Genomic DNA, 24,050 nt, shown 5'->3' with positions numbered 1-24,050 from the left:
TAGTGTGTGTGTGGGTGTGGGTGTGTAGGTGGTTTGGGTTAAATTACAAAGCCTTTGAAGCTTGGAGACAACAGTTTAGAGGGAGTGCAAATGATGGAGAATAAAGTGAATAAGAAACAAAAGGAAGGGGGAGCATTGATGAAGAGAAAATGTAACGTCAGTGAAAAGCAGGTGTAAAATCTGTGGCACTGTTTTATCGCAGTTACAGAGAGTGAGAGACTAACAGTGAGTGAGAGAGACAGAAAGAAAGAGATAAATGGACAAAACAAGGGACAAAAGCAAATTATAAATGTATGTAATAGGGATGTGCAGAGAGTCCAGTATTTGTATTTGTGTCTGTATTTGTTGAGGCAGCAAAATTATTTGTTTGTTCTCGTCAAGAATATATAAAGTTTAGCGGCAGAAAACATTTTCTTTTGTGTCCCATTCCTGTCCAGATATGTGTAACGCATGTCAAAACAGCCCAGCATCAACACTTACTTACCAGAGTATCATTACATTGTAGTCTTAGTAAATACCTCACTAAATTTAAAAAATGCAGTGACACAAAATTTCGCCTTGTGTCATTTGTGCGACTACTGGACCATTTGTGTTTTTTTGCCCCAAACACCCAATGTACCAATTATATGTTAGCTGTAAGCTAGCTAGTAAGAGACGCACTGTCTGTGTCTGTGCGTTTGTGTTCACTTCAGATTCTTACTGAACTCAGAACTCGCTAGAAACTCTGGTGCTTTCTATTATTTCCCTCCAGTTTCTGTCATTTTCCCCCCTCCTCTTTGTACATTAATGAAGCAGATTCATAAAGCCCTGTGATACACGAATATTTTTCACTCATGTTGAAACATTTTCAACTCGCACAAACTCCTCTTTGTGTCAGTTCACGCCGCCCGACATTGACTTTGTTTATAATTTCCTTTTATTTGATAGGGACGATGCAATTTAACATAGTTCCAATACAGAGCATGAACCTGATGTACTGCACAGAGAGTTTATAGCTATTACTAATTTTCAAATTTTGTCCCTAGTTGGGCTTTACATATACAGTGTAATTAAAATATACGACTTTCATCATCATAAACGCCACAGTGCATCACAGATATGCAAGTACAATAAAATACATGCTTCATGTTCTATCTGACCACACAGTAAGAACCTACCGCCAGGCTGTAGCTGCTTTGTGAGGCTGTTCACCGGAATAGTGATGCTTTGAGCTAAATGACAACAACAGCATGCTAAAATCACACCTGTCATCTCTCCCATTTTTCCTGGGTTTCTCTCATATTTTTACCCCCTCTGCCCTCATGCTCCCGTCTCATAATTTGCCCCGTAAATTTCCTCTATTTCCCTTTTTTTATTTTTGCAGTTATACAGAATCCTAATTGGGCCAATCAACTTGTTTAAGTTAGATTCATAAACTTGTATATATACTGTATGCCAGCAGAGTTGATACCCACACCCGTCCAGCAGGTGGCCGCACACAGCATGCGACATGCTTATCCCTGTCTTCTTCTTCTCCTTCTTCTTTTTGACAAGTCACAATGGTCATTCAGTCAGCAGGAAAAATGGATAATGAAATAGGTGAGATACCACCAAAACTGACAAAAAGCATGTCATGAAACAATCACACATTTTGCAAGGTGTGTCATCACCTTCCTTTGTTGAACTAGTTGACCCAATTGTTTTTGCTCTGAGGTTACAGCGGGGCAGGCAGTAAAGGCACCTGGTGATTAGATCTTTGGAGCCGAGAGAGGAAACCCTTTGCATAATGTAAAAATTATGGTCAGGTGGGGTCCCAGAAAATCTCTATTATTTTCAAATCCCAATGTTGACAGGTATGGCTAAAATGATCACAAAGACAATGCCAATATGGTGATGTTTAGAGGATAATGATTATATTGTTAGCACACTAATATACAAAGCTTTTAGGGCACCTGAACTACCAGGTTCATTAGGGCTGACAAGAAGATATAATTATGCATCTGCCTAAAAATTATGTATCTGCCTGAAATAATATGTCTACTAATTATGTGACCTCAGTATGTACAGTAGATTGAAAAAAGAATAGGGCTTCATACACAAAGAAATTAAATGCCTGTCAGAGACTTGAACCACTCAAGAACCAAGCCCGCAATTCCAACTTGAAAAGGAATCAATGGACTCAAACAGGAAGTGGGTCTCGGAGGGAGAACTTGATACAGCAGAATCTTTACTTTCATAACCACTTTCAAAGTGATATCTGGTGGTATATTGTCCATATCAATATTTAACAGTTAACATGTTACATTTCTACCCATTTCAGGGTTGGTTAGAGGGGCAGTTGGGTGAGTGGGGGAGGAGTGGTGTTTGTTTATATAATAGGATACAGATTCCAAGCTGGATGAACTTAAATGTTGATGCATTCTTTTCATTATGTATTAATCTCTGTACATCATCATCATTTTTGGATGGAATGTAAAAAATAAATGGTAATTACAACAGCTTCCATACAACATGAATACAATTTTCGTCTACTCCAAGCCCTACTAGTGTGAAATAAGCTAAGATAGATTTCTTGGCCACTTGGGGGCAGTAAAACAAACTGTAAACACAACACTGACATATTATCACTTTATAAAGTAGCTGAACATGTTAGCAAAATGTTACCTATTTACACATCCAGCAGACACAGAGCTACATTATCATTCATTTGAAGTTGTGGTTCTAGACACCTGAAATCCAATATTCATTCATATTCTGGCTTGGTTGCTAACTTTGTCTGTCTACTGTGGGTTTATGAGAGCCTGAAAACAGCTGCCAGTTACTGCTGGAAACCAGATTGATGAGAGCTGTGAGACTGAATCAAAACAGTAACGCGGGGCAGACACGTGCGTTTTTACTAATCTTGTACGTTGAGTTAACTGACACTACCTGTTTTTATCTTCCTTTCAGCACAGCCAGAACCTGTGACTTTTGTGCCCAAACAAGTCAACCACATCCTCAACAATGTTGACAGAAAGAGAGAAAGGCAAAATTACTTTGTACAGCTCTACTATTGATGGAAAGTAATTAGAAAAAATTACAAATATGGAGCCACGTATGGCTGGAAGATGCAGACAGTATGATCTGTCTGTTCCGCTGCCAAGTTCAGTTCTATATCACAGCAGTATCAGTCAACAGTTTTAGCCATAACATGTACTGAATGGTTACTCCATTAATATTGAAAACAAGCTCCCTATTGTTTAAAATGTATCTTTTGATGGCCATGTTTAAAATCAGATTGGGGAACTGTTCAAACTGCAGACAGCCCACCAAAATTTCTCAATCAATAATCAAAAATCAAACTGATTTTCCAAGAGTGAGATCATTCATTGCCGTCCAGGCAATTGAGGGTGGGGTGACCGATTCCCATTTAATACCATGCTTAATCCCTACAGTTTCTTCCGTAAAACTGTAAAACTGTAAAACCAAAACAATGAGCTGAAAGATGCTAAAATGTTCCAGAGAGCTAGCAGGAACTGTAGAATTGGTGATAATGATCTGTGGGTGCACCAGTACGAGTGACACCTTTCACATTACACATAGTAATATGATCCATCGTTAACGTAAAAACATTGATTACTGCACCTTTAAACTGCACTAAATCTACACCATCTGTAGCATAGGGTTTACATTATTTTATAGGGCAAAGAAATGCAGGTGTAAAGAGCCGTTTTAGATGTACTATCATCCCTCTGATGTTGTGTGCATTACATTGAGCCTGTAGCAAAGATCCCTGAATAAAATATAACGGTGTCAGCATGAAAGTGGTGTGTTACTGCTTGGCCCTCCCTCCCATAAAGTGGTGCAGGGTTGTGCTCTTGACATCTCCTACTTAAAAAGACTCCCATTCCTTTGATTCTCCCCATCCTCCTTCTAAATGATTAATGAGCTCCTTTGTTGTGCGTAGCACTGTCAGTCTTAATACCTGATGAGGCTGTGAGATGAAAAGGAAAGAGAGGCACAGGGACATGCGGCTGTTAGTGCTGCTGTAAATTAAACTGTGAACTGGGATGCTAAAGGCAAACCCACTGTGTGGTCAAGGCCCACCACCATTTTCAAGATGTAGACTGAAATACTGTCTCCATGTAATCCTTCAGGCAGGAGGGACATAACCCACTATGAGTCTAGTAGGTGGTGTAAACTTGGTAGCTACACTTTATTCAGGGATTCAGACTTGTACTTGTCTGTGGAAGATCAATCAATCAATCAATCAATCAATTTTTATTTATATAGCGCCATATCACAACAAAAGTCATCTCAATGCACTTTTCACATAGAGCAGGTCAAGACCGTACTCTTTAATTTACAGAGACCCAACAATTCCCCCATGAGCAAGCACTTGGCGACAGCAGTAAGGAAAAACTCCCCTTTAACGGGTAGAAACCTCAAGCAGAACCCAGCTCTTGGTAGGCGGCCATCTGCTTTGAGCGGTTGGGTTGAGAGAGAGAAAGAGAGAGGGAAAGGGGGAGGGGGGACAGAAGAACAACAATCATAACAATAACAATAAGTATAAGCATCAATAGCCAGGGAAGGATGCCATTAGGACTGTGAAGGACCCAGATTGCAAGATGCATTTTGGCAAAAAATGCATCTTGCAATCTGGGTTGACAGCTAAAGAAACTTATTTTACAATCTGCAGCTTCACTCAGTTCATTTCAGGGTTCTGGGTCAGTTTGGGGTTTATTCAGCAGATGTGATGCTGTGTTTTGTACACTAATTCAACACCAAAGTGTTTTGAATTCACCACAGCTCTGATTCTCATCTCTGACTGGCTTTTTCTCCATAGCAACAGCAGCAGAGGCTCATTATTCAGGACAGTCCCATGTTTCTATGTTCAATAACACTGAGGAAATCATTTACATAATTTTGTTTACAAGATGACTAGACATTTAAACCTCAGACTATTCAGCATTTATATATGCTTGTTTTGATCATTTAGTCTATTACTCATTCTATCAACATTAATCCAAATCTTCTATTGTATGTTTTCTAAATATCTACACAGTTGGTCCAAGGATTATTATGAATATTATATGTGTCCTATACTATGCACCAATTTATAACCACATGGTCCTCAGTGGCTGTCTTTAAATACTGAGAATCTTCATTTAATTTTGTACATTGACTTTCTCCTGTTATAATTCTTTAAATTAACATTCACAAAAAACAACAGGTGGTCCTGTAATCCAAGGAAACTGCAATTTAAATGTGATCTACTTTATAGACTCCAATGATGGCAGTGTCCTACTTTACTTTTCTTTCTGTGTGACATGCAGTGTCAAATAGGCAGAGCTGAAATGTTTAAACTGCTCTTTGAACATGATCGAGTATAAATATTTAAGTCCTCTGTATTTTATGCTCTTCAACATAACAGGGAATTTTATATAGCTCTGTCTGTTTTGCATGGCACTTTATAAAAACGTGGCAGCAGAGGAACAGCACAGCAGTTAAGATTTATTTGGCTGACAAGAAGGTAGCGGCTCAAACACAAGCCAAGGACAAGACATTCAAAATGGCGAGTTAATCACTGTGGCCACAGCGTTGACAAGCTGTAATGAGAAAATTCAGGGGAGCATCATAAACTAGCATATTTATCACATCAACGGTGGTTTGACCTTCGGAACCTGTTGGAGTCTCAGATGCATGTGTCAGTGAGGAAAAAAAGGATTCTTTTCTTCCCTACTTGCCTACTTTCTTCTGACTGGTGACAGTAGCAATTTGTTCTTTAGTCTATGAAGTATTAGAGTGGAACAGAGAGTTCCTGGTTGTGCTGCTGCCTGACAATACAATATACTGTGTGTGTCTCCAACAGGATGTATTTATTATTTCAACAGAGACAGAGAGCAACATCCATATCAATCAGGTAAACTCTGTTATCAGTCTGTTCTCAGCTTGTGCTGGAAGTTCATTTCATTTCAGGTTGACAGCTGACTACATCGCTTTACATGCCAGCACTCTCACTGCTTGCTCCTGACACAGTTAGAAAACTTAAATGTCCAGTTTATAGTACATAATGTGATCTCTCAGGGCGGTTGTAGTGAGGGAAACTAAGTTACCAGGGTCCAAACATGGGGAGAGCCTTCAAGAAGCCTGAAATTAAAAGATGGTTTTAGCTGCTATTTTGACATTTTACATCATTAGCCTTATACTTAAACTATTAGTATTAGCTGTATGTGCTCCATCCTAGGCCCTATCTTAATTTTTATTACACATGCTCCCACTGGAGTCTGTTTTTAGGAAATTCAACATCCGTTGTCACTGTTACGCTGACGACATGCAAGTGTACTTCCCACTGAAACCAAGTGACACTCACAATCTTCAGTCTCTTTTAAGTTGTCTTGATGATGTTGAATGCATGTCCTTCAGCTAAATCAAAGTAAAACACAAGTTCTCATTATCAGTCCTGAAAATGAACCTTCTGATATACAGCAGCTAACTCTCTGCTGTCTCAGTCTTCATATCTCAGCACACATACCAGAAGTGTCATGTCATGACCCTGCATTAAAATTTGAGAAACAAATACATTTCAGCAGTAACTTTTATCACACATGGTTGATGGCAAAAATAAAACCTATTTTGGCGAGCTGGAGACAGTTTTATGACCTCATGTCTCGACTGCTGCAACTCCCTTTATGTAAGAATCAGTCAGTTTCGGGGGAACATAATCAGCCCTTCCTCTCACTACCTTGCAGGACTCTTCACTGGTTACCAGTGAAATATAGAATTGATTTTAAGATTGGTTTATTTGTTTTTAAAGCTCTGAATGGTTCAGCACCAGCCTGCATCTTTGATTTCTTCAGTCCATTTTCTACATCCAGACCCCTCAGATCCTCTGATCAATTACTCCTCTCTTTTATTTTGTTTTAATTATTTAACTGTATTTTACATTTTTCTGTAAAACACTTTGGTCAACTCTCCTCTATAAATAAACTTGACTTGAATGAATAAATAGTTTGACAGACAGTTTCTTGTATCTAAAACAATATTATCTGAAATCACTCCCTATTTACTATACTGTATAGTGCACTATATTTACCCTCCACCATTTTATTCTGAGTAATTATGGGTGTGCAAATTTATGTTCTATACAGTGCCCTCAAGAGTTCCACAATGAAGGCAAGTGCTGTCCATGCCTTGTACACTATTCTCTGCTGAAAATCCCACTGCAATAATACATTTTGTAGATGTGAGAATTACTGACTCTACAGCTGTAAGTGACAAAAGGATAATGATTGGTAAGTGTCCAAAATCTTGATTTGCTGCTCACTATTGAGTGTCTGTTATACAAGAGATAGTAAATTAGTGATTTTGGACACGGCTCTGGTCTCTAAACATGTCTTCAAACACTGTAGTTGCACTAATGCTGATGAGGAGGACTTGACTATGTCATGACTATAACTATGTCATTTTTAAAATAAAAAAAAAACCTTTTTAGGCTATTGAAAGAGGGAAAAAAAGGAAACAATCAGAGGGAAGGCAGCTGTTGATAGAATTCTTGTGAACACAGCTTGCTAGCAGTGTTTCAGAGTGGTTTGATATCGGTATGTAATGTGGCTAGCTGTTATAATAGTTATCTTGCTGATAAATGAAGCAGCGTTACCTTCAGTTTGACAAACAGCCACAGAGAATGAATCAGCTGCAGGTCCATCATCACCATCTCCTCGTGTTACTGATGTCAGACAAGCTGATCTCATAAAGTCATTTCAAACTGTCTTTTGCAGCAGTTTAAACTGAAAGGAGATTTTTGGAGAGACACAGCTGTCTCCCATCTCCCCCGGGCATCAGTGAGCCATTTATTCATGGTGATTAACTTCATTTCATATTTGCACAATCAAAATTTGAATGGTGTGCAGGTTTTGCAACTCAGGCATCAAGTAATTGGTTTAGTTATAACAGACGTCTGATTACATACAAAGAAGCACGTCAGCAGCCTCAGAGCTGACACCTGTTTCAGCTGCAGTGGTAACAACTGTTCTCATCACTGTAATTCAGCTTTGTGTAAAACTGCTTATCAGTACAAACGAAACCCAGGTTGTGATGAAAATTTAGTGGAGCTCAAGTTCATCAGCAGTCACAGAGATGTTGTCTGGTGGCTGTGAGAAGCAGGATTGTTTCTTTGGGGTCTTGTGTTTTTTAAAAAAAAATGAGAGTGGCTGTATTCAGAGTCCAAAAAGTAATATTGCTGGGGTGGGTCTTGCTTTTATTAAAGCACAACTAATAATCAGCCCCCCCCACCACCACATGAATTTCCATACAGTCCCTGAATTGCATCAGTTAGGCTTATGATGTCTCAAACCTAAACTGTTCATACAATAGAACACATACCCAATACTCTCACATTAAAGCTATTTATTCACTGTTGTTTCCTGACAGCTCTGTCTTTTTTAAAGTAAGTCTACTCATATACTGTACGTCCTTGTCCCCTTGATACTTTTTTATAGACTTGTGATGTAACGTTGGACAGTGTTTAAGCAGTACCGCTCAGCTGTGGCTGTTATCAGTTATAGTGGGTACATATCCTATTATGTAGCCTGATGCAGTGCAAAATAAGTTAGTCAGACCATGGGGACAGTCATCTTTTGCCTATTAAATACAAAGCTCTGTTATCTTAAACATACAGTACCAGTCAAAAGTTTGAAGAGCTCAGCATATGTGGGAACTCCGTCATCACTGTTAGAAAATCATTCCAGGTGACGACCTCACGAAGCTGGTTGAGAGAATGCCAAGAATGTGCAAAGCCATCATCAAAGCAAAAGGTGGCTACTTTGAAGAATCTAAAATATGAAAGACATGCTCCCATATTTGTTATTTCATAATCATGATGTCTTCAGTATTGTTATACAGTGTAGAAAATAGTAATAAGAAAAAGAGAAGGTTGTATTCAAACTTTTGACTGGTACTGTATGTTAAAATGTTATTATCATTGACAATTTAACACCATATCCAGTAAATGTGGGTTTAATCACGTTAAACATCAGATTTAAGCTAATGCGAGGCGTCCCTATTCCCTTGATTTTTAGACACTTCTGTATGATGGAGTGCTAAATTGGATATATTAGAGCTTTCAGAAAAATCTGGGTGTTGACATGAATGCTATTTACAAGTGCAATCTCATCATTCCTAAATGACATGAGTTATTACTTCAAGACCATGAATAATTACTCATTTCTGTACACGAGTTAAAAACCAATTTAACCATGTCACCCGCTGGGCTCATAGTAAACCCAGCAGGGAAACATCCTACTTGTGTGCTGGTGTTCTTCATCCAGCTGAGCCTCACAGCAGCAGCAGCAGCAGTCTAACCCCCACAAATCTGACAGACGCCCATTCTGTGAAGCGTGGTCAGCATCAACTTCTCTCTGATGGTCACCGTAGCAGATGCTAATGAGTCATCAGACATGAATAGCAGACGTTCTGAAGATGAGACACTCACCATAGGTTGAAAATAAGGAGGGTAGAGGAGGGGAAGGGGTTCCTATTCACAAGTTTGTAAGGTCATTCCACGGAAGAACAGGAACATGAGGTATCGAGAGGTTTTAGTTGTGTTTGGTAAATTTAACTGCAACAACATGGAAGACAACATAAGCTTTTTGAAATGTGACAGGGAAATGTAAATACAGTGTGTGAGGAAGCTTAGCCAGAGCGTCAAGGAAGGCGATAAGAGGCAGACTGAGAGACTTTTGGAAATACTAAAAAAATGTATAGATGAAAAATGATTTATTCCAACCAGTGTAACAAAAAACAAGTGTCCCAAAAATTTAAATGAAAACAAGCAAATAAAACTTATCTTAACTGCATTCAAAACTCAACAAATTTAGGCATGATCGCATGATCACATGTACACAGCTACACAGACATCCTCTTGTTTTCTGCTCAGCTTTTTCCTCAAACCAGTAACTCTCCCCTTATATAGGCCCTCCAATCTATCAAGGCAGAACCATATTTCCACTTGTCTGTCTTGATTAATCCAGAAATGCAAATGTAAAGGAAAAAAATGCTATAGAACTATACACAGACTTTAGTTTAGTCTCATACATTCAGAGATGTTTATGATGAGAAGAACAGGGTAGTCAGAGAATACCAATGTCTACAGAAAGTGAGTGATGCTACTGACTGTGAATCAAGGGGTGTGAAACATTCTCAGCATCTTAATGGATTCATCTACTGTAGATCTGTAAGCAATGAGAGTCCTACTGAATATCCAAGTGGTGTTACACATCTTTCTCTGCTTCTGCTCATATAACTTGTGAGATATTAGACCTGAACACATGCTTGCACTGTAAAGGTTTACAGCATTTTCAGTTGGGCCAGTTACAAAATTATAAAATGTATAGTTTAAAAAAATGGGAAAGGATTATTGGTAAGAGAAAGAATTAAATGTATTTTGAATTAACTTCTGTTTGCATAATTCACACTTCTGACCAGCACTGGATGACCCCAACTTCTCAATATAGGTAGAGAAGAATATTATTACTCAGTGAGAGTCTTAGACTGCTGCAGTAAACATTTCAGCATACAGTCTCACTTTTCATCTTCTTTTTGCTCTTCTGTCACTTTTTTAGGTTATGTTTGAAATTATGAACAGAGATCTCACTTAACTACAGGAGACAGGCTATTTGCAGGGGGCAATCACCAAGGAGGCCTGTGAGAATGATATGAAGTAAAATCACAGTTGAGATATGGGAGGCTTGGGTTGAAAAAATTAATGATATGATTCAAAAGAAACTTCACCCTATGAAATTACATTATCTAATCAGTTTCTGTTCTTTCATGAGGTCTATGTTTTTTCTTTTTGCCAAGGCTCTCAGCAGGTAAACTGAACCACAGTAGGAGTTTGTTTCTGCAGTTCAGTACGTTTGCACTCCCTTTCAACAGGTATTGCTTTACTGTGCAATTAACTTGCATTTCCTCTGATATTTCCAAAGGCAGCTGGAGCTAAGACAGAAGCTACAACCACTGGTTGCTTGTCCCTGGCTCATAGATCATTGTGATTGTGGCTGTGACTAAGGATTTTATCATGGCTGTGGTTGTTATAATGGCTACTGGCTCCTTTTTACTGTACCTGAGATAGTGCATGTTGGAAAAGATTAGAACCTGCACTTTAATCAGATATGACAGATGTGTTACCAATATACCACAGGTATTCAAGAATGACTGATGGTGTACACCTTTTTACGGCCTTTTAGCATGTCACACCAGGGAAAGCACAGGTGTAATTAAACACTGTCCTCCCAAGAAAAAAAAAACACAACAGGTCATAATGTCAGTTACCTGAAAACAACATATAGTTACGTTTGAGTGACAGATACCATCTAGCAGCTGTAGTAATTATGACATATATATATATATATGTCCATATATATATGGACCGAGGCATTCATTCACCAGTGGGTTAGGGTTAACAAAGTGATCATTTTTACCCAAACTGTGATCTTTCCCTAAACCTAACCAAGCAGTTTTTGTTTTTGTGCCTAAACCTAACAACCCTTAACTACAGCCCTGTCACATCATAAAACATCATTATTTTTTAACAGTTTTGGAAAGAACAGACATATGATGTGCTCCTGCCGATAATGGCACCAGATTAGAAAACACTCCTATGTCTCAAGTCACACGGTCAAACCACATATTTGGTCATTTAATTTGAAGGACTTGTTACGTAATTGATAAGATGAATCATGGCTGCAGCGCATTTGTGTGTGCAAGTTTCAGGGCCCTTGTGTTGTGCATGCTGGCTCACTGGCTTGGCTTACTGGACACGTAAATAGAACAACATGATATACTGTTCAGCAAGGTTCTGTTCCAAGGCTTGGTTTTTCATTATTTGTTTTATTACAAATGTCAGTGGGTTTTGGAATGAGGTTTTTTTTACATCTAGAACAGAAGAGCTCTCTATACAAAGCATGATGATACACTCTAAGCTGTGCAGATAAAGAAAGTAATGGAGTTTCAGTTTGATGTTGCTGCACAGTGTACATGTCATCATTGACTTGTCCTGCACAGTGCATCAGTGTCAGCTTCAGATACTGAGAAAGCCTTCTGTTGCTATGTACTGTACAGGGTGCACGGCTTATAAAGAATCCCACTTTGATGCACTGAACTAGTTTGTACTGTGCTGTACTATTAAGGCAGGTTAAAGGGAACGAGAGGAAAAGGGAAGAGGACAAATCGCAATTGTCCTTCCATCTGGGGTTTATTCATGTGCCTGCAAAGCAACAAATGACATTGTATGCCTTTGTGTTGAATACGACAGCTTTTTTAAGTAGAGCTCAGATCGATGCTGTGGAGAGGATATTCATATTTTTGTTTGATATTAAATTTAATAACATTTGCTATGTAATATTCATCCTTTTCTGCTCTGTGGGTCTGGAGGCAGAAGTACAACATTGGAATAATATCAAGCACATGAATTGAGTTGACATGATGGCTAAGAGGCTGCTGCCAAGGCTATGCTATAAAACATATTCAACATCAAATAAACTTTCATGGGGTTAGTGTCATTGTAATCAGCCATTTGAAACAGTACAAAGGGCTAAGCTAGTAACAGGCTGGCTCTTGTTCAAATTTAAGCATGCTAATTACAAGATGAATCTGATTATGTTAATTATGATCCGCTTTCACTAAAACACTGATAATGCACACTGACTTCCCCCTTGCACTGATCAGTTAACAACATACTTGAATAAACAGATGATTCAGTGGGTTTGGCATTTTAAATGCATAATTCTGCAAACTGTTGAACAGCTTTGAGTGTTAATAAACTCTAGTATATCACAAGATAGAATAGTTATATTCAAGATTAAAGGGGCACTTTAGAATGGCAGTTAGACAGCGCTGACTTGACTTGAGTGCCTTCTTGAGAGCTCAGAGAAAAAAGCAACATCATATCTTTAGCTTCCAGGGCAACCAGATGTGAAGTAAATAAACCATTTACTTATAATAATCCATACAATATAGTCAGTTCATTCTGCACCAGTTTACATATATTTTTTATAAGGTTATTATTAATATCAACTTCAATGTGAAGAACTTAACATTGACAAGTTGACCTGAGCTATGAGAAATAGGTATAAACAAATTCATAGTAGATATATTTCCTCTCAGTATACAATGAGACATTAGGAAAAATTCAAATTCTAAACTTCAAACAGAGCCAGGCTAGCTGTTTCCACCTGTTTCCAGTCTTTATGCTAAGCTAGGCTAGTCTCCAAGCTCCAGTTCTGTGCTTAACACACAGATATTGTTTCTCAACTAACTTTTGAAGAGAGCAAATAAACACAAAACACATAAAGACAAACTCAAATGAGTGACTCGTATGTGAGATGATGTCATTTTTATCACCTTTCTCACCTAGTGTCATTTTTATCAGTTTTAATATAATGATTACATGCTTCCCATATTATTAGGAGATATTTGCTCTACACCTGGTGTTAACCTGTCATTAGCATGTTCCTCATTTTTTACTAATTATCTCCACCAGGAGTAAGCCTGGAGAGGATCATGCATTTGGTTGTGTGTGTGTGTGTGTCCATGTGTGTATCTGTCCACAGCTAATCTCACATACTACTGGACCCATCAGCCTAATATTTTTTGTGCACATTTATGACTGTATGCTCAAGGACGTCTCTCAATTTTTGAAAAACTTATTTTATACCACCATTGACCGCTGACTCCTCACTCCTCTTAACCGGCTGGTAGGAGCCAAAAGTGATCAACCACTGCTTCAGTTTGGAGTCTTATTTCCTCTGGGGACAAATAATCATGCCTTGTTGCCATGGTAGATCAATTGGTGCCAAATTTCAGTACCTTGAGAGCAGGTTGTGTTGTGAATTCAAATAAATATTGATTAGACTCCTTATGATTCTATCATAAAGCTTAGACATTCATCTTTTCAGCAGTCAACATAGCAAAAGGTATTTCCAGCAATCAGCTAGGCTAAAAACAAGGCTTACATAGTCTGTTGCAGGCCACATTTTGGCCCTTGTCATTGCTCAAAAACTGACATCCCTAGAAAAGTTTAGTCTCATCTTGAACCAGAGCATCTGTTTTTGTTTTCTTCGCCGCCATCTTGATTGTACACACCTGGTGGAGATCTGCACTCTACTGAGTCAGTCTTCTAGTTGTTGTATATATGTATGTTTAAATGGTAAAGGGACTGTACTTGTATAGCGCCTTTCTAGTCTTCCAACCACTCAAAGCGCTTTTTACACTACAAATCACATTCACCCATTCATACGCTGAATGGGTACAGGGGCTACCATGCAAGGTCCCAAGCTGCCCATCAGAGGAAACTAACCATTCACACACTGATGGCACAGCCACCAGGAGCAATTTGGGGTTAAGTGTCTTGCCCAAGGACACATCGGCATGTGGACTGGAGGAGCCGGGAATCAAACCACCGATCTTCCAATTAGTGGACGACCCGCTCTACCTCCTGAGCCACAGCCGTTTACCATCCAACTATACCAGACACTATGTATACTGTATGCCAGATATGTGGTTCTATCTGAGCTGAAAAGGGGGTTTCCTTCTTGCGATATTGAACATTTCCACCCACTACTTTTGCAATTTGTGTAGTTTATGGCAGAAAAACATTCCCTTATGTTGATCTCCACATAAAGTCTGAGTCATTCCAGTTTGTTTCCTTTGTCATTTCATGATAATGTTGCTTGTGTTTTCTGTCTTTGCTGCCTGCTTCTTTATGCCACATATGTGTTGTCAGATTGGTCCAAGTGTTTCTAAATTGGCTTGTTTTACTTTTTTCTGTTTATTTTAATTAAGTCGACATATATTTTGTCAAAGTGTATCGCATTCATTTGCTTGTGTTTTGTCTATTTGTATGTGTATTTTAAAGCTGCAGTGCATTGAGCTCTCTCTGCCACCATGCACAACCCTTAAAAGGCCTAGAATTGTGGAAAAAAAAAGAAAAATGAGTTTTGGGGTGGATTAGGGTGATGGTGGGGGCCCTCCTGTGCTAATAATTCTATCTCCTTGGTCTTCTTAAGTCATTTGAAATTCTGAAAATTGCAGCACAAATTTCAAAATTCAAAAAAAGCATACTCAAAGTGAGGGCTTAGCATTGCATGAGAGTCAGGATGAGTAGTGGGCAGAGGGCGTCCTCTATAAGTTTCTTCAAAAAGGTTGCCAGCAGCTAGAAAATGTTTATTAAAACCAACACAAATCTCTTTATGATCTGATATCGAGGATCTGTCAGATGAAGTGAGAGGAGGAAATGAGAGTGAAGACTTACAGTTAAGAGAATTCACTACCTTCTAAAATTTTGATGGATTTGAATATTAATTTGGAATTAAAAGCAAATACTAATTAGCTTTAGTCTTCCTTATTGCAGCTGTGCATTCATTTCTAAGGTGCCTGAAAGTAAGCCAGTGACCAGGCAAGAGTCCAGACTTTATTTCTCTCTTTCAGCAAGGATGAGATTTCAGCTGAGAACCAGGGACTTGACCTGTTCTGCACCCTATGGTTTTTAAAAGGTGCATGCTTATCGACCACAGAGTTAAAAGACTTACAAAAGTGGTGAAGAGCTACGTCAACATCAGGGATTTTAACAGTATTATGAATGTCACTTAAAGATCAGACAGGAAGGCTTGCTCAACAAAATATTTATAATTCCTACTAATCACTATGCCAGGGCATTGTTTTTTTATCTTTGTATTTCTAATACAGGCTATTGGACAATGATCACTAAAACCAAGCTCAAATACTCCCGATTGAGTAATTTTATTATTTCTATTTGTTACAACTGAGTCAATTAAAGGCGACTTAGAAAAGTCATTTAAGTTCAGCCTGGTAGGATCAGTAATTAGCTGTGAGAGATTAAAGTTTTCACAGACATCTTTTAGATAATCAGAGGCAGAGCTCAGCCAGTTCAAATTATCACCTAAAAAGATCATCTCTGAATTTATATATGGAGCTGAGGAGGACGCAGCAGGAGGTCTGTGCACTGCAACCACAGTAACTGAATTATTATGTGCAATATTTAGCCAAAAACTCAAAACATTTATCAACTGTGACTGCATTAAGAACAGTGCGTAACTTGTGTAAAAGGCCACACCACCTCCCCAAGAGTTTCTGTCCATTCTAAAAAGAGCATTCAAGACAACTTCAGAGTCACTCACAGAGCATTTGAACCATGTTTCAGATAAAAGGATAACATAAGGATTGGTTTGAGTTACCAAGATTTTCAGCTGGTCCAGTTTTTCAAGCCTTTCTATTCTTAAAGCCTAAAGGACTAAGAAAAGGGTGTGAAGCAGACTCAGACACTGGGGTATTTGTAGGTGGTGAGGGTGACACAGCAGGAACAGCAGGGATTGAAGAAGTGGTCTAACTATAATGAGATTGTTTCTGTGTGGACTGTGAGTAGATTTTGGTTTTGCACACTGCCTTTCAGTGATTCTAACAGGAAAGAATGAATTAGGGAGAGAAACAAAACTATCACCAGCAGGACCCACATTGTCTGGGACAGGACTATTAAATACACAGCCAGAATGCTGAGCAGGGTCTTGCTGGGGAGCCCATCAGTTAAGACTAAAAGCAATAAAGTTAATAAAATTGCAAATCAATTTTCCTGTTCCTTTCCTGTTAGGATGCAGACCATCATATTTGAACAGGTCCCACTCAGTCCACAATGAATCAAAGTGACTAATAAAACCAGGACCAATGGCAGGAGCAAAAAATTTGCATCCACAGGTGCAGACTGAAAAGACGGTTAAAACATTCAGAGACCTTGGTCATAGTGGGAGTGGGACCAGACAGGTCACACCTCCTCCCCAGGCTTTCAACTGTGGAGGCTAGAGACTCAAGTTCATAATGCAGCCTAATGGATCGCCCGGATATGACGTAATTTGTGCCAGCGTGTGCTATCACAGTGTGGACAGAGGGATGGATGTGGAGAAGAGCTGGGATTAGATCAATAAAATCAACTGCCTTGCCTCCAGAGAGACAGTATGTAATAACACCAGGAAGCTTTACAAATCTGATTACAGAGTCTCCAGTAATTCAGTTTCAGGATTGCCTTTGTAAACTGAAAGCTTTGATCTGAGATTATTGCTGATCGTTAACAAACTGGCTGAGTGCAGGTGAGCTGAGTGATTGATTACTTGATCTCATGCTTGTGTCGGGTGAGGCACTGGGATAGTAACAGGTGGCTGTGATGAGGGATAGGAGGTCACTTGAGCTGGCACCAAGTGTAGCAGGTTGTCAGGCTCCAACTGCAGGAGCAACAAACAAGGATGTTTGTACTCAGGAGGACGGTGATGGGGACGGTGAGCCCGTAGACGAGATGAAACTGGCGGGTGTGGAGCACTTTCTGATGGCAGGCTGGGGACGGTCCACTCTGTGAGCAGGAGGTGGAATAGGGGAGAGGACAGGCTCTGGTGGGAGCTCAGCCAGAGGAGTGAAGAAGTTAGAGAGCGGGATTCATCACCGCAGATACCAAGTGGGTATTGGGGGGAGAGAGAGCCTTTTGTGACCCTTAACTACAGACAACCAGGAAGGGGGACAAGGTGAAGATAAAACTTACTCGCTCAGGCTCTGTACAGGAGCCCACAACGGTGAAACAGCAGATTTCCAACCCTAAAAAAGGAGAAGAAGCTTACCACCAGGAGCCCAGGACTGGGCCCACTGCAGATCTATCAGCTCTGGTACTACAATTGGCTGGAGGTGTGGACCCAGCCTTCACCCCTAGCCAATCGGAGTAGGTGTTCATTACACATTACACACGCAATTTTTTGGTAAATAGCTTCAGAAACAGCCTGCTGGGAGACAGAGGGGAGTCTGGGCTGTAAGGAAAGATGGATTAAGAGAAATCTTTTGGTAACTAAAATGTCACATTAATGTTTAAAATAAACTCAGTATTTATAAAAAATGGGTCAAAAAGGTCCATAATACCAGAACTTTAATGACTTATAAATATTTACAATACACAACAAGTGTAGAGTTGACATTTAATTAGAAATGTGAGAAACTAATGACCCTTTAATGTTTATAACTAATAACCAAATATAGGAACATACAGACCTGTTACTGCAAAAATATTTTACTAACACAGAACACACATTATATAATCAACAACAACAGTACATGGCCTGTAGATGCTGTGGTGAGCTGAAGCAAAAGAGCTACATTATGAAAAGCTATGTGAGACATATTCATGTTTCATTTTGATTTACAGATGTATAATTATACTTAAAAGAGTGATGTGTGTGGTTGCAGGACAGAGGTGAGTACATGTAACCTGCATTGTGTAAACATGCACACTGGACTCAAATTCACAAGTTCAGACATTGGAGGCAGCTGTGCTAGCAACGAGGCTAAAACCCACAGCCACTAGTAATATTCTGTCGTATTGCAAGAGTGTTGTAGGGAAAACAAATGAAATACATAATGAATGTCTTGCAAGTCTGTTCTGTTTTTTGCAGATACATATACATATAAACATTTTCTCACAGTATGCCCTGGTGGGTCACAGTTTCCCTTGTCCGACTGGGTAACTCTCTTTCTCTCTCCCCTCATTTACTGTCATCATTCTACTGTCACAACCTAATAAAGGCATAAATGCCCAAAAAGAGTTTCTTTATTATGTTGGTAAAACATAATTCAGATGGCATGACGTTTCTCTCAAAAGCGCTTTTGGAAATGAGTGATTTATAAACATTTCTTCTCCAGTAAGAAAATGCAACATGATCCACAATTTCCAGTTTGAGTAATAGATTATTTTCTAGTATCAGACACCAAAACACTGCAAATCTGTTTATAAAACTATAAGACATTTTATGCCAAACAGTTCTACATTTTTGCATTTGTCTGATTGAAATTTTTAAGGAGGATGTGTTATTTGACACAATGCTAATGTCGACCTGAGCATGGTCGTCAGATTAGATTGGGTCCATAGTTTATTGTAACAAAAAAAGAGGCTACATGGTCAATGACATTTGGATTTCAAGAGTCAAGTGAGTATAAATCAACATGTTTATAGCTGAGAGGGCAGGCAGCATTTTTCTTCCAGGTCCACAGCTATTTATTAGTTCCGTCTTGACACAGTGGGTCATCCAGTCTGACTGACCAAAGAGCAACTTCAGCAGTGCTGGTAATCCTGTTTATAGCCTTATTTTAGTATTATTATCAGTTTTTAATATTGTCTGATTTTCTATTGTTTTGGGTAACACTTCTTATGCTGCAATGTAATATCTGTACTTTTCAATCCTCAATGGGACTTACCTTGATTAAAAAAAAAGTGCATAAAAAATTCCCATAAAGCATTTGCATGTTTTATTGGTTGTTATAGTGGTGATCAAAGATTTCTCAAAGATGAAGGAGGTTACATCTTGTCTTCTATCTGGTGTAGACTTGAGCCATGAATGACTTTCAACTCAGCTTGATAAAATCAGAAAAGACTGGCACCACAACTTTAACCTTAATACCAATGACTTGTGACTTCATTTTGACTTTAGCTTTTTGACTTGGAATGACTTGATAAGCACAGACAATCTAAATGATGTTATGAAAAGTGTGCAAACCTGGTTATTTTCTTCATGTCAGAGTTGGTTTAAGTTGTTTAATGCTGTAGTGTGTGTTGGTCAGCTGGTCTTGTTTGTTGCTGCTGGAGTTCACTGCTCAGCTAACGTTAGTCTGTGAGTGACGGTGTAGAAAGTTCACAATAAACTTCACGTTGTTCTTACAAAGCTAATTATTTAGTCATTAAATCAAAATATGTGTGCTACCACTGCCTTATGTGATGATGAACTACAAGATACATAGATGTATTGACAAGATAACTCTAGCATGTGCACGCTGTAGACTGTCCGGGTGCTGTACTGCCCTCGCAGTTGAGTTTCGCCTTTTTCATGAAACCTGTCCACAAACAGAGGAGAAAAGATCACCTTTTTTGGTAATTTTGGGGGTGTTGATTATGCTAATGATCAATTCTCACTAACATTCAACTTGTGAACAGGTGAAATCCATCAGGCTGAAGCAAGTCACAGAGAAAAGTATGAGAATCAGGATGAGATATGAAAATGTTTTTGCATGAGACCCAATGACTTTGTCCCACCTCTGTTTTCAGGTCTGTTTTTTTTTTTTTTTGTCGTTGTTGGTGGTGTTATCTAGTAAAATGCAGTTGGAATCAATCCACTGCGTAATGACACTTGCTACGATTATCATTATTTTTTAATAATAATATCTCACATGTTTAGATGCGTGTTCTTTTATGTGCCCTTTTATTCAAAAGTTACAATCCATGTATGTGGATATTAAATACTGTGATTACTTTGATTCTTTGCAGAGGGTAATTTGGTAAAGCTAGAGTATCACTAGCTTCACTTTATTCCCAATACTGCTCTAAATTCATATCCATGATTACAATAAAGACTCCACACTCAGGGATTCCTCTAATAACGTGACAGACACTATCTGCTCCTGAGACACTGACTGCTCCTGTGTACCACTCTGCTCTGATGAAATGCGAGCTGTTGTTTGTGTCTCAGGAGAATATCTGAAGACACACATTCATAATTACAGTACGAGACAGAGTGCTCGGGGTGAATTTCTACAATTATATTACAACCCTACCAAGCTTTACCTGATCTTATCAGATAATGAAAAGAAAAACTGTCTAGTCGAGAGTCAGATTTGTGATGAACTGTAATTGTCTCTGCACCAAATCCCAGATAAAGTTGTGTAAAAGTCATTTTGCAGACTAACTGGACACTTCACTGGAAAACAGCTGATCTCAGACAGCTAGTTTATTGTGACAGGTTTTAATTTTGTTCTCCAAGCGGTGTCTGCTGGGGACAGTAAATCCTTCATCTGTTAATTAGGCAAAAGAAAACAACAAGGAAGTGAAATGAAAGACAAAATGAAGGAGTGGCACCAAACCATAGTCAGGAATCCTGTCAGGGATATTAATGTACTGTATGTGGGTTTAAATCTCATGAGGGTCGGTTGGATTGTTAGAAGAGCCAAAATGAAAAATCTAAGGAACTAATGAGAGGACAAAACATCTTTCTTATCCTACTAATTGAAACCGATGTTGAGAGAGTGGTTTCACTGGTTTACTCTCCTTTCAGGATGTGGTAGGGGGGTCTGACAGTGCAGCCACTTAAGGTCCCGTTTATAGAGTCTGCATTGGTCTTAAGTCAGGGTGGGATTCTTGCCATCCATGAACCATGTCTCAGAGTTGAGTTGAGAGTATTTTGTCACACATACTGATCGCAGGGTTAAGAGTGAACTGCCATGCTCAGCCGCTGACAGTCTTTACAATGGCTTTATTCTATCTGTGTAACAGCATAGTGTAACTAATACACATTGTACATAGTTCTTTTGACAGTTAAAAAATATCAGATACATTTTACATTTCATAGTTTTTGCGTTTTCTACAGTTTTTATTTTTCAGCAGTTTAAATCTGAACATGTAAGCAAATGTCATTTCCCAGTACAAGACAGAGGACTCGATTATTAACACTTGGCACCCGTTGGACACAGTTTGCAATATGCATACTCCTCCTCAGAGTCATAACTCAGTCAAATCTACACAGATACACATCTTGATGAACTCATCAGGGCTCAGGTGTAGCCCACAGCTACGTAACTCATGGGGATGTGCAGAGGGCCCAGTCTTTGTATTTGTATCTGTATTTGTTGAGGCAGCAAAATTATTTGTATTTGTATTTGTATTTGAATAAAAGTGGAAAGAGGCTTACAAATCCTGTTTTTGTTTTTATTACGAGTCTAATTTTAGAAAATAAAGTGTCAGAATAAATGTTAATGAATAAATTGCCTTACGAAGGAGGTCCCCACACTGGGTCTCAAACTGGAGTCTCCCAGATCATAGACGACTGCGCTGACTACTGAGCTAAAACTTTACTCATCACCTCATTGCAGACAGACCTCTTCCTGTTTATACACCCATAACACAGAGACAGCACAGCATGTAACATCTGTGTAGGGAAGAACTTCAGAGCCGATTATTTCTTTGCACTTTTCATTTATTGCTTATTTATTACAACCTAACTTTGTGGACTCTCCATAACAAGAGGTTATGGGGAGTCCCTTGGGAGCACTTCGCTTGTGTCAGTAGCTCAGCTTTATCTCTGGGGAACACTCCGAACTTCAGGAGTGATGTCCAAATTAGGAAATGTGTGTCATGTAGCAGGTGGATGTGACGCCCCTTGTTAAGACCTGCTGACAGACGTAACAATGGAGCAGAGGAGAGAGACTGAGATAGCGATATAACTGACCTGCGTGCTGGTATTTGACATGTTTTTTTTATCCCGAAAAACAAATGATTTTTAAAATATTTGTATGAAACAAATATTCGTAAAAAAACCCACTATTTGAGCTTTGCCGAATAATGTATTTGTATGCGGGCACACCCCTAGTAACTCACATTGACTCCATGGCAACATCTTTATCTCCAAAGCATTATGGAAACTGTATATTCTCCCTATGTTGGTAACCTGTGGACAAAAATCACACCATTTTAAACAGACTATTTATTTTCATAAAAACTGTTCTAAAACCTGTATACTACAATTTACATGTAAATTGATGCCCTTTCTGAGCAACACAACTTATTCTGAAAATAACAATATATGACAGCAGACTCTGCTAAAAGCCTTTAAATAAAAGGGTTAAAAGCTGAGCAAAAAAAGCCTGCGATTGAAAGGATTAAAGTGATCTCTAGAAAATACTCAAATCTAAATTAATCCCCTGCTTCAATTTGTGTGAGCCTCATACACTACCTTCCAGTGCTGGATATCTCATTGTGACTAAAACAATTTATTTCTTGTGTGGAAATGTATCTTCATCAAAGCTGCATGCATGCTCAATTTCCAAATGACAATCTGATAGGCAATCATCACTTAGTGAGAAATTCCTGCCCTTCCTCTCAGCATTGCTCTCCAGAGGAGATCATTGGCTTGATTAGGCACAAGAGAGGGTAATCATGTAGAAATAATTGTCTCTGAGCTGATTCAACACAATCTGAGCCCAAAAAGCATTGTTAACATGTCTGTGAATAACTTACTGTGTATACTTGACAAGACCAACAAAAAATAGCTCACAGTATGAAAGTGTTGGACAGAATGAGCAACACACTGATGATTTTGGTACTAGTAGCTAGCTTTGGCTTTAATGAAGCTAAAAATGTTTGAAAAAATGTCAAACAGTTAAAGGACGGGTTCACAGTTTTTCAAGTCTGTCTTAAAACAACAGTCAGGAGCCCAAATGAACATTGAAACAAATTTTTCTTGCCATAATCATTCCTCCTGACCATTAGAAGATCCCTTCATAATGCACTTACAATGTAAGTGATGAACGGAATTCACAGTCCTCCTTCTGTGCAAAAATGTATTTAAAAGTTTATCTCAAGCTAATATGAAGCTTCAGTCAAATCAAGTAGATATCTTTCAATGTTACAGTCTTGTTAGTGCCAAAGCCCCTCTTTTTGTTACTATACCTCCACTGCAGCTCAACAGGGAAACACTGTCTGAGGAAACACAAAGAGGGAATTTGATGCTAAAAAGACTGTAAATGTTGCAGATATCCACTTGATATGACTAACTCAGACTGGTAGCATTGGGGGGAGCATTAGGGGGCAATGCCTGTCCACGTTGGCTTTTGTGCCAAAATTCATTATATTATAAAAAACATTAAATATTAGAAAAACATGTATTGATAAATGATAAAAAATGTTTAATTTGCAAACTAATTCCTAAGTTTAAAATACATATATGAAATCATGGCCAGGCCAGCGTCAGGTGGCGCAAAATTGATTATTTGACAGCGCTGCATGATTGGCTTGACAAAACACATCATCTTCGCTGTGCTGACGCACGTTTCACTTTCAGTTTAGCTAGATAACGAAAAGTTTTACAAAATAGACATAAGAAAATGTCTCAAAACCCCATCTGCACCACCCACATCACAATCTACTACAGGATCTAACTCAGAACCAGTTCAGAATTAGTTTCCAAATCCCAGGAGACTTCTCCCAACGTGATCAACAATGTTTCTCT

The sequence above is a fragment of the Thunnus thynnus genome, chromosome 18, assembly GCF_963924715.1.
Source record: "Thunnus thynnus chromosome 18, fThuThy2.1, whole genome shotgun sequence".
NCBI lineage: Eukaryota > Metazoa > Chordata > Actinopteri > Scombriformes > Scombridae > Thunnus > Thunnus thynnus.
The sequence above is the reverse complement of the archived record's forward strand: the minus strand, read 5'-3'. Positions refer to the sequence as shown.